General features: G+C 40.6%; 1 pseudogene; it reads right to left on the bottom strand.

Moving 5' to 3' along the window:
* Positions 1-2,680: 2,680 nt before the first annotated feature.
* On the bottom strand, positions 2,681-11,462 carry LOC103083450 (serine/threonine-protein kinase 35 pseudogene; annotated as a pseudogene).
* Between the last annotated feature and the right edge of the window lie 1,214 nt (positions 11,463-12,676).

Here is a 12,676-nt window from a genome sequence, read left to right as displayed (position 1 = left end):
ATCTAAGTATGTAAGATGCTTCCAGCATCAAAAGAAACAGGAAGGGGTAAGGACAATGTGAATCAGTTCATGACTTGGTTGGCAAAAAACAAACAACAACAAAAAATCTCCACAAAAAACACATTTCTGGAGTCAGCAAGATAGGGATATAGGAATTTCTAGTACTCGTCTCCTCCCAGAGATATCATTGAAGAGATATCTGCCCATGAAAATGCCTTCACAGGCACTAAGGATCCCAGGAGTTAGGGATTACTTCACTTGGGTGGAGCACAGATAACAGACACATTAAAGAAAGTAGCAAAGATAAGTTCACATTACCTCTGTGACCCCCACTCCGGACCCAGTCAGCCGAGCATGGAGAGAGACACCTTCCACTTTACCTCACTGCAAGGAGCCCAGCAACAGGCCTGCACCAGCAGCACTGGCTCCTATGATGTCAGGCCCCCATAGTTCCAGGGCCCAGGTGGTCTCTTGTGGTCCTAAGCTCACAGCCTACCACAGTACCAGGCTGACCTCCATGGACCCAGCCTCCAGACCAGCTCCCAGAGACCTAGAATCCTCTTCTGTCTCAGTGCTAGGCCTGTCCTCATGGACCCAGACTCCCGCCTTGCAGATGCAGGCTTCAGACCCACCCTAGAGCTAGGCTGGCTCTCAAGAACCCAGGCTCCCAGCCTGCACCAACACCTCCCAGTCTGCCTTGCAGACCCAAATGCCATGGAGACCTAGAGTAATCAAAATAGTATGGTACTAGCATAAAAACAGACACATAGATCAGTGGAAAAGATTAAGACCCTAGAAATAAACCCATGCATATATGGTCAACTAATTTTTGACAAAGGAGCCAAGAATATATAATAGGGAAAGGCTAGTCCCTTCAATAAATGGTATTGGCAAAACTGGATAATCACATGTAGAAGAATGAAACTGGGCCACTATTCACTCAAAATAGACTAAAGACTTACATGTAAAATCTAAAACTAAACTCCTAGAAAAAAAGCATAGGAAAAAGTTCTCAGCCTTGGTGTTAGCAATGATTGTTTTACATATGACAAAAGTGCAAGCATCAAAAGCAAAAATAAACAAGGAGACTATATCAAACTAAAATGCTTCTGCAAAGCAAAGTAAACAATAAATTAAGAGGCAACCTACTGAATGGGAGAAAATATTTACAACCTATATATCTGAAATATAAAGAACTCATAAAACTCAATATCAAATAAATACATAAATAAAGTAATGTAATTTAAAAATGGGGACTTGAATAGGTATTTTTCCAAAGAAAACATATGAATGACAAACTGGTACAGGAAAAGTTCTCAGCATCACTAATAATCAGGGAAATGCAAATCAAACCACCAGATACTATCTTATACCTGTTAGCATGGCTATTATCAAAAAGACAAGATTGGCAAGGATGAGGAGAAAAGACATCATTTATGTACTTTTGGTGGAGATATAAATTTGTATGGCAACTCTAGGAAGCAGTATGAAGTTTCCTTAAAAAGCTAAACATACATCCAAACATCACATTCTGGTTATATATCCAAAGGAAATGAATCAGAATCTAGAAGAGATATCTGCACCTCCAAGTTTAGTGCAGCATTAGTCACAATAGTTAAGACATGGAAACAACCTAAGTGTCCATGGACAGATGGATGAATAAAGAAAATGTGAAATATTTATCTCTCTTTATCTACATAGATATAGATAGATATAGGTATAAATACACACAATAGCTTGTTCTGCCCTAAAAAAGAAGGAAATCCTGCCTTTTTGTGACCATGTGGATGGACCTTTAGGGCATTATGCTAAGTCAAATAAGTCAGGTAGAAAAGGCAAATACTGTATGACCACATTTATACATGGAATCTAAAAAAGCTGAACTCATAAGTAGTAGAGTCTGAGGGGTGGAGGAAATGAGGAGATACTGATCAAAGAGCAGAAACTTCCAGTTACATGATGAAAAAGCAGTAAGACTCCAAGTTCCAGATAAAAGCTCTCAGTCTTTACAATTATAACTCCTGGGAGCCTCCTATATTCCTTCACATATATTCCTCCCATAATTATTTCCACAGCTGCAAAATGGATCTTTGGCCAATAAATGCTTCCTCCCTATGGAATGAATTTCCTTTTCCTGGTGTTTCCTATCAAGATAAAGTCTATTTTTTTCTTTTCTTTCCTTTTTTTTCAGATACCACTGAAATAATGGGTTAATATAGAAGGTTTTGTGTACATAATAAAAAGAGGTAGTAGAAAGCTCCCTGAAATTTGAAGGAAAGAACTTGGAGTGCCCTTTACATGCTATGTAATTAAGGAAGACAATGTCCTCTTCTGTTTAAAGAGGACAATAATACTGGATCATTTAAACTTCCAATTTGTTCTTCACGTCAAATAAACTAACCAACCTTCTTATTTTTTTGCATTTTCTACAGTAAGTGTTCATTAATTGATTATAAAAAAGCATTTCTAAAAATAGCTCAAATGCAACCTCCACTCAGAAGGCTTCTTTAGACTTTCCAACTCATACTCAAATATTCCCACATATCCCCTCATTCAGATTTGGGGCACCATTGATGACAAGCACATTTTCTCTTCAACCCTGCATTTCCTCCCAAATCCACAGGGCCCAGGATGAAGAATCCAGTCTTAAGTGTACATGCCAAACAAAAAGTACACTCACCTACTTTAAAAAACACCCAGGATGTTTTGCCTTGAATTTGAAGCAGCACGTGGCCTGGTCCATTCTGGTTTCAAGTTCAAAGGTATCAGGCAGGTCCCTGATTTAGCAGCTAACTTCTTTCAAGAGCTCCTTGGTCCCCTCAGACATGGGAATCCTGCATTTCTGGGGGATATGCTACTCCATCTTTGCGTTATCTAGCAGCATCTCACCAACAGGGAGATCTCGGTCAGGACCTCAGGAGTTCCTTCTTGATCTCAGAGTCAGTGAAAGTGATTCTTTCTATCATTGCCCAGATGATAATGCCCAGGGCAAAGATGTTGGCCTTGGCTGTGTAACATCCCTCCTAGAGTTCACGGGGTTATTTAGAAATCTGAGCTGCAGGCTTAGGGAAGCCAGTATTTATCCACATTCACATTTGTGTTGTCTTGATTTTCCTCTTTGATTTGGGGAGGTGGGAGAGAGGGAGCCGTCCACCACAGACTTTGCTTAGTTCAAAGTCTGCCACCTTGAGGATGGGGGTGCCAGACCTCTCTGTGTCGAGCTTGTCCTCCAGCTTTTATCCCTGTGCAAGATGTAGTCTGAAGGCACTGGTGGTCCTGAGCTGTAGCATGAAGCTTTGTTGGTGGCTGGGTCCAGCCTCCAGGACAGGACAGACTGATTCAGGCCTCCATGTTCACGTAAGTCCATGACAAGGCAGAGGTAGCAATGCTCCATAACCCAGGAGGCTTTCTTCTTTGACAGAGGTCTCCAACAGGCGCAGATAAAGCTATGCACTCTTGTAGCCACTGCTCACACATGTACTGGTCAGTCACACTGTGTGACATACTCCTCAAACTGCACCAGGTTCTGGTGGTACCGCTTGAGGCTGGTCAGGGCACAGAATTCTGCCAGCACCTGCTCCGAGTTCTCCAGGCTGTCACAGCAGATGTTCTTGACCTCTGTGAGGACCTCGCTCTCTCCTAATCCACACAGTAGCTGCTGTACCTGATCTCTGCCAACAGGCTGTAGTGCCCACCAAGCTGCTGCCCTCCACCACCGTTGTGCCAGCTAGACTCGCCTGGGGCCTCAGCCTCCACTGGATGCAAAATTTCATGAAAAGATATGTTAAATTAAAGAAAAAGAATTTTTTAAAAGTTCATTCTTTATTAGCCATAGCTTTCATGACAGTGTGAGTGTAATTTTAATATGAATTAAAAAATATGAGTTATAGCTCTGCAAAGATGATTAAAATCATCATTTCCATTTACTTCTATCTAAGCCCTATTGTAGCATGAGGAATCCCACCTGCCTCATTCCTTCCTACTTGAACAGATGGATCATAAATGTGTGGGCTCACTGAGGTACATTTAGTCCCATCCCATTACACCTGCTGGCCAAGGGAGAGATACAAAACAGCCACTATCCAGTTCATAGATTTATAACCATCCAAGAGAATGTTTCTGCAGGCCTTGCTGGCTAGTTGGGTTTGTCCTTGGTTTGTTCCCAATAATATACAAGTCAATTAATAGTAATTGCTGACCATTAGGTATCACATGTATGCAGGCCTGAAGAACTATATTATGCCTATGAGTAGATGAAGAAAATGGATCCCTAATATGCAAAACGTGAGGAATATATACATATTTTTAAATTCTTAGTTTGAAAAAATGGTCAAGAAATGGGTTTTGTTGAAAAGGACCATAAATTAATAGGGTATGTGAGATAGGCAAGCTCATTTTCAGGGATTCTGTGTAATTTACCCCCAGGAACATCATTTGCATGTGAAAACATGTATTCATAAGTATGTTTATGGAAGTTTACCGTCTGTCATGGATGACAAATGGTTGGAAATAACCAAAATCTGTATCAACGAGGGACTGGATAAATAAACTATGGTATATGTATACAATAAAAAAATATGTTTATAGGCTTCCCTGGTGGCACAGTGGTTGAGAGTCCGCCTGCCAATGTGGGGGACACGGGTTCGTGCCCCCATCCGGGAAGATCCCACATGCCGTGGAGTGGCTAGGCCCGTGAGCCATGCCGCTGGGCCTGCGCATCCAGAGCCTGTGCCCCGCAATGGGAGAGGCCACAACAGTGAAAGGCCCGCGTACAGTAAAAAAACAAAACAAAACAAAAAAACTATGTTTATGTCAATGATTATGAGTGAAATTGAAGTTTGTGACAGGCAAATTTGTCAATGATATATATTTGACTGAAAAGGTATATTGCATAAATTGTCTACTATAGTACAACTAAGTTAATACTTGAAAGGCTGTATGTGTGTGTGTGTGTTAGTAGATATCAAGAATTCACCAAAATGTTAATTACAATGAAATTTTGGTGACTTTTTATTTCTTTCTGTCTTTGTTTTTCTATCTTCTCTGTGCTTTCTGGTATGCTATTTACATTATTTGAGTATATATCACATTTACCAGAAATGACAAATCTCATTTTAAATCATGCTAGACTATATCTCTGTATATGAGGAACACGGGCATTTTAATTCATTCATTCAACAGTTCCAAATGTCTGATATGTTGTAGAGGCCAGTTTCCTTATTATTCCTTAAACCTGTCATGGACTAATACAATAGAATGAACCATAACAAAACGTGTGAAATACAATATAAATGAGTAGCTGAAACCATGATCACACATATTTAGGTGTCATGGAAATATTCAGTTGCTATAAAAAAATGTCTACAGTCTTACACTCAGTTTCTACATTTATCTAATTGCTAACTGGTAACACACAGTTTTTGATTCAACCCAAGTCTGCAGATCACACTTAGAGAGCCACTGCTGTAGAAAATATGGTAGTGATTAAGGGAATCAAAGAATGACATTAAAAAAAGACCATTTAATTAATGAGGATAGGCCAGTCTATGCTGAGTTTAAAAATAAGCCATAAAATCCCAATGGCTTAAACTCATTTCTAATGATGATTTCTCAATCATTCAGAGCCCATTGTGGTTCAAGCCATGGTGCTCTATCTTAGAGCTCATACCACCTGAAACACTTAGCTTCTGGATCCTCATGACAGAGGGAAAGACAAATGAAGGAGGAATAGCAGTTCTTTATTACCTCTGATGGTAAGGAATGCATGCCATTGCTGTTCTCAGTCCATTAACCAGAATTAGTCATATGACTGCAAACTAAGTACAATTTAGGCTGAGATATATGAGAAGAAGTAGATATTTAGTGAGCATTAACTTCATTGAGAAGTTGTTCACCTGAGTTACCTGGCACTGTGAAGATCATAAAGATTATAAGGGAGTTGAGACTCAAACTCAGGGTTTTTTTGTTTGTTTGTTTGTGTTTTTAATAGTGATCTTGGGGTCTTCTTATTTATTTATTTTTATTTTATTTATTTTTGGTTGTGTTGGGTCTTCGTTTCTGTGCGAGGGCTTTCCCTAGTTGTGGCAAGTGGGGGCCACTCTTCATTGTGGCGCGCGGGCCTCTCACTATTGCGGGCTCTCTTGTTGTAGAGCACAGGCTCCAGACGTGCAGGCTCAGTAGTTGTGGCTCACGGGCCCAGTTGCTCCATGGCATGTGGGATCTTCCCAGACCAGGGCTCAAACCCGTGTCCCCTGCATTAGCAGGCAGATTCTCAACCACTGTGCCACCAGGGAAGCCCAAACTCAGGTTTTTTTAATTCCAAATTTAACATATATTTGTGTCAATCTAGATAAACGAGGTTATGCTGAGTAAAAAATTAATGCCCCGATCTCAGGAGCTCAGCACATGATGTTTATTTCATGTACCATTCAGGGTCTTGCAGTCTCACTGTGTGTGTGTGTTTCCAGGGTGACAAGAGGAAGAGAAGAAAGTGCTGAGAGAAATCACACCTATTCTCTATGTTCTGGCCTAGGATAGATACTTGTCATTTTTTCCTGAGTCAGTTGGCAAGAACTGGACACATGAACATGCCAGTGCAAGAATACTGGGCTTTGAGGGAAAGGCACATGTATGTTTGGCAAGCAGTGTATGGATATATGCATATTCTGTAACATTCAACTAAATCAAACCAGCTTTCAATCGTTACTTACAGTTTGGATATTTCTTTTCAATAGCAGGTATTTTAGAATGGTTAAATAGAATCTGTAAAGTTCCTTTGTTCTTCTTTATCTTTCACCCTTGCAAATTTATGTATCTACCAAAAGCCAGTTCAGCCATTTTTCCCTAAATTGTTAAAACCTGTTGGGGGGGGAAATCATTCAAAACTGTAAATAGTTATTTGAAAGGGAAATAATAGTCAAATTTGTCAACCTAAAAATGTGTATAGATTTATCCTCATAGTACCTTCTTTAGGTTTCCAATGATAAAAATGAAAACAGTGACATGCCTAACTATTGTTCTCCTTTTTCATCAACAAAGAAATGTATCATTCTGTTTGCTCTAAAGTGGACTAGAAAATATATGTGGGTACTCACTTATCAGAAAATACCTTTATCTGAGTCAGGTTGTATATGACATTCATTCTTGGAGAACCCTCCAAAAATATACTCAAAGAATGTATATTTTAATTAACTGAAGAGTAGAGAGAGTGATTTGTTCCAGCTGACATGGACTTTCACCAGTGTGAGACAGGAGGAAAGACTGGTGATGTCTTCAGACAACCATTAGCCCACGAGTGTAAGAATCAAAGCCATGTGTTTGAGTTAGATTGAAGTCATCACAAAGGCCTGTTCTTTACTTAAAATATCCATATTTCATCAGAAAATATGAATTCAAAAATAAAGGTAAGCTGTAGGAAAATGGCACCTGAAGTTGTAACTATGACAACAGATCACATAGAACTTGTCAAGACCTTGCAAAAGAGGGTTTTGGCTTTCAGTCCTCCTTATCAAAATTCTGTCTGAGGTGACTTCCATCTGTCTTGGTAGGTATGTGGATAAAATTACCAGTTCTCTATTAGCATATGTTTTAAATCTCAGATGTTTGTTTATGGGGGAAATTAATGTGGCATGAAACTTGCAATTAGTTTTTTATACTGTTAATGACAGGTTCCCATAAAATGCCTTGCATTGAAATATGGAAAGTAATGGCATTAATAAGGTATACAGATGCTCAGACTCAGATCTGAAAAAAAAAAAGAAAGCCAAATCAGTAGAGTTTACTGGTTAAAAATAAAGCCATATGACAGGATCAGTAGGAATTTTGCAATTGGTTATCTATTTAGTAACTTGAGTATCAAAGAGTTATTTCTGGCCAAAGTCTTTGATATAAATTGGCCCTCCTGCTTAAATAATGGGAAGGTTACTTTTACCTGTCCATGTGTATATTGTTATGGTGAGAACTTTGGTTTATATTCTATTGAAAAACTACTCTGGACTTGGTTTGAAAGATAGACATATAAGTACAGCCTGGTTCCTGCCCTCTAGAAGACAGGTTATAGGAGTGGTTCCTATATGTCATTGCACATTAGACATACCTGAGAAGCATTTTCACAAATAGAGAACCCAAGGACCCTCCCATCATAAATTCTTACATAGGTTGTAATTCATTAACCCTTTTTCTTTTTTTAACATCTTTATTGGAGTGTAATTGCTTTAAACTGGTATGTTAGATTCTGCTCTATAACAAAGTGAATCAGCTATACTATACATATATCCCCATATCTCTTCCCTCTTGTGTATCCCTCCCTCTCACCCTCTCTATCCCACCCCTCTAGGTGGTCACAAAGCACTGAGCTGATCTCCCTGTGCTATGCGGCTGCTTCCCACTAGCTATCTATTTTACGTTTGGTAGTGTATATATGTCCATGTCACTCTCTCACTTTGCCCCAGCTTACCCTTCCCCCTCCCTGTGTCCTCAAGTCCATTCTCTACATCTGCATCTTTATTCCTGTCCTGCCCCTAGGTTCTTCATAACCCTTTTTTTTTTTTAGATTCCATATATATGTTAGCATATGGTATTTGTTTTTCTCTTTCAGACTTACTTCACTCTGTATGAGTTAAGTTTAGACACCTGCATTTTTTAAACTTCCAATATCTGAGGTAACTAGTCAATTAACTAAAAATTGAGAATCCCCACTAATCTAGTTCTTTTTGTATTCTTTGAATGTACTATCATCTTCATCTGAAATATTTCCTATTTCCTCTTCAATTTTCCACAACACAGACAACTTAAAAAAAATAAGTAAAACACCTTATTTGACATGTCTTCATGAGACTTCTGAGTTCAAAACCTCCAATAGTGACACTTCCTGATCACTGTTCATTTTATAATGATAGAAAGACAATATACAGATAATTATTAGCTCTTTCTATGCATTTTCCTATATTATACATTTCATATAATTGGAGCCACACAGTATGTGGCCATTTTTGTTGGGCTTCTTTCACTGTGCATAATTTTTTTTTTTTTTTTTTGTGGTGCGTGGGCCTCTCACTGTCGTGGCCTCTCCCGTTGCAGAGCACGGGCTCCAGATGCGCAGGCTCAGTGGCCATGGCTCACGGGCCCAGCTGCTCCGCAGCATGTGGGATCTTCCCGGACCGGGGCACGAACCTGGGTCCCCTGCATCGGCAGGCGGACCCTCAACCGCTGTGCCACCAGGGAAGCCCACTGTGCATAATTCTTTAAAGGTCCATCCACATTTTAGCATGAATCAGTATTTTATTCACCTTTGTATAGCTGAGTAATATTCCACACATTCATTTAGCCATTCAGCAGTTGAACATCTGAGCTGTTTCCACATTTTGGATATTAAGAGTAATGGTCTTATGAACTTTCAAGTAATTTTTTTTTTACATCTTTATTGGGGTATAATTGCTTTACAATGTTGTGTTAGTTTCTTCTGTATAACAAAGTGAATCAGCTATATGTATACATATATCACCATAGCCCCTCCCTCTTAAACAACCATCCCATATGGTATTTGTTTTTGTCTTTCTGACTTAGTTCACTCTGTATGACACTCTAGGTCCATCCACCTCACTACAAATAGCTCAATTTCATTTTTTATTATGGCTGAGTAATATTCCACTGTATATATGTGCCACATCTTCTTTATCCATTCATCTGTCGATGGACACTTAGGTTGCTTCTATGTCCTGGCTATTGTAAACAGAGCTGCAATGAACATTGTGGTACATGTCTGTTTTTGAATTATGGTTTTCTCAGGGTATATACCCAGTAGTGGGATTGCTGGGTCATATGGTAGTTCTATTTGTAGTTTTTTAAGGAACCTCCATACTGTTCTCCAGAGTGGCTGTATCAATTTGCATTTCCACCAACAGTGCAACAGGGTTCCCTTTTCTCCATACCCTCTCCAGCATTTATTGCTTATAGATTTTTTGATGATGGCCATTCTGACTGGTGTAAGGTGATACCTCATTGTGGTTTTGATTTGCATTTCTCTAACAATTAGTGATATTGAGCACCTTTTCATGTGTTTGTTGGCCATCTGTATGTCTTCTTTGGAGAAATGTCTATTTAGGTCTTCTGTCCAATTGTGGATTGGGTTGTTTGTTTTTTTGATATTGAGCTGCATGGGGTGCTTGTAAATTTTGGAGATTTACCTTCCTCCTTCATCTTCTGTGTATTTCTCTGTCTTCTCATTTTGTTTAAGTTACTGTGCTTGGGGTTTCCTTTTTGCAGCCTGCAAGTTCATAGTTCTTATTTCTGGCGTCTGCCCCAATTGGGTGAGGTTGGATCAGTGGCTTGTATAGGCTTCCTGGTGGGGAGGACTGATGCCTGTGTTCTGGTGGGTAGGGCTGTATCTTGTCCTTCTGGTGGGCAGGGCTGCATCTGGTGGTGGGTTTTGGGGTATCTGTGAACTTAGTATGATTTTAGGTAGCCTCTCTGGTAATGTGTGGGGTTGTGTTCTTGTCTTGCTAGTTGTTTGGCATGGGGTGTCCATCACTAGAGCTTGCTGGCCATTGGATGGAGCTAGGTCTTAGTGTTGAGATGGATATCTCTGGGAAAGCTCTCACCAATTAACATTACATGGAGCCGGGAGGTCTCTGGACTTGGCTCTCCTACTTCGGAGGTTCAGGCCTGACACCTGGCCAGAGCACAAAGACTCTGCCAGCTGCATGGCTCAGAAGAAAAAGAAGAAAAGAAAAAAAAAAAGAACAGACATAACCCCCACAAAATTGGTTAAAGCAAAACTAAACAGACAAAAGAGAAAAAGGAAAAGAGCAACCCAACCAGTAAACAAACCCACAAATGAAAACAAGCACTAAAAACTAAACTAGGATAAACATAAAACTAAAAACAAATCAAACGCTGAAAGCAAATCCCAAGTCCACAGTTGCTCCCCAAATCCCCCACCTCACTTTTGGGAACACTTGTTGTCTATTCAGGTATTCCACAGATGCAGTGTTTACCAAGCCAATTGCGGGGATTTAGTCTGCTGCTCCTAAGCCTGCATGGATAAATTTCCCTTTCTCTTATTTGTTTGCACAGCTCCTGGGGCTCAGCTTTCGTTTTGGCCCTGCCTCTGCATGTAGGCTGCCCTCAGACATCTGTTCCCCTCCCAGACAGGAGGAGGTTAAAACAGCGGCTGATTAGGCCTCTCTTGCTCACTCTGGCTAAGGAGAGGGAGGGGTACGGTAGTCACAGTTGGAATGCGGGGTGTGCCTGTGGTGGCAGAGGCCGGCGTGAATTTGCAACAGGCTGAGGCATACCGTGTGTTCTCCAGGGGACGTTGTCCCTGGATCATGGGACCCTGGCAGTGGTGTGCTTGTGGGTAATGACCTGTGCTTGCACACAGGATCCTTGGTGGACGTGGCGGCAGCAATAGTGGTCCATGTCCACCTCTGGGGTCCAAGATGATAGCCACAGCTCATGTCCATCTCTGGAGCTTGCTTAGGTGGTGCTCTGTCATCTGTGGGCACATGGAGCAGGAAGCCACATTCCTCATGTACCCTGAGACAATGGTCTCTTGCTTTTCCAGCAGGTGCAGACTTTTTCCCATACTCCCTCCTGGCTAGCTCTGGCGCTCTAGCCCCCTCAGGCTGCCTTCATGCAGCCAACCCCAGTCTTCTCCCTGGGGTCTGATCTCTGAAGCCCAAGCTTCAGCTCCCAGCCCCCTCCTGCCCTGGTGGGTGAGCAGACAAGCATATCAGGCTGGTGAGTGCTGGTCAGCTCCTATCCTCTGTGTGGGAATCTCTCTGCTTTGCCCTCTGCACCCCTGTCACTATGCTCTCCTCTGTGGCTCCAAAGCTCTGCCCCGTCCCTGCCAGTGAAGGGGCTTTCTAGTGTGTGGAAACCTTTCCTCCTTCACTGCCCCCTTCCACTGGTGCAGGTCCCATCCCTATTCTTTTGTCTCTGTTTTTCCTGTTTTCTTTTGCCCTACCCAGGTACGTGGGGATTTTCCTGCCTTTTTGGAAGTTTGTGGTCTTCTGCCAGTGTTCAGTAGGTGTTCTGTAGGAGTTTTTCCATGTGTAGATGCATTTTTGATCTATTTGTAGGGAGGAAGGTGATCTCCATTTCTTACTCCTCCACCATCTTGAAAGTCTCTCCAAGTAAATTTTTTTGGTGTGCATATGCTTTCATATCTCGTGTATGTACCTAGGAATAGAATTGCTGGGTCATATGGTAACTCGGTTTAATCTTCTGAGGAATTATCAGACTGTTTTCCAAAATGGATGCATCATTTTACAGGCCCACCAACAGTATGTTAAAGTCCCAATTTATCTATACCCAAGACTTCTAATTGTTTGCCTTTTGTAATAGTCATTCCAGTGTATGTGAAGTGGTATAACATTGCACTTTTGATTTATATTTCCCTATTAACTAATGATATTGAGCATCTTTTAATGTACTTATTTGCCATCTGTGTATCTTCATTGGAAAAATGGCTATTCAAATCCATTTTACATTGGGTTATTTATCTTTTTATTATTGTGTTGTAACACTTCTTTATATACTATGGATGCCAGATTCTTATCAGATATGTGATTTGCAAATATTTCTTCAATTCCTGAAGTTGTCTTTTTACTCTCTTTATATTGTCTTTTGAAGAACAAAAGATTTTCAATGTGATTGTCTAATTTATCTACTTTTT

Source organism: Lipotes vexillifer, unplaced genomic scaffold, assembly GCF_000442215.2.
Source record: "Lipotes vexillifer unplaced genomic scaffold, Lipotes_vexillifer_v1.1 scaffold714, whole genome shotgun sequence".
Lineage (NCBI taxonomy): Eukaryota > Metazoa > Chordata > Mammalia > Artiodactyla > Lipotidae > Lipotes > Lipotes vexillifer.
The sequence above is the reverse complement of the archived record's forward strand: the minus strand, read 5'-3'. Positions and strand labels throughout refer to the sequence as shown.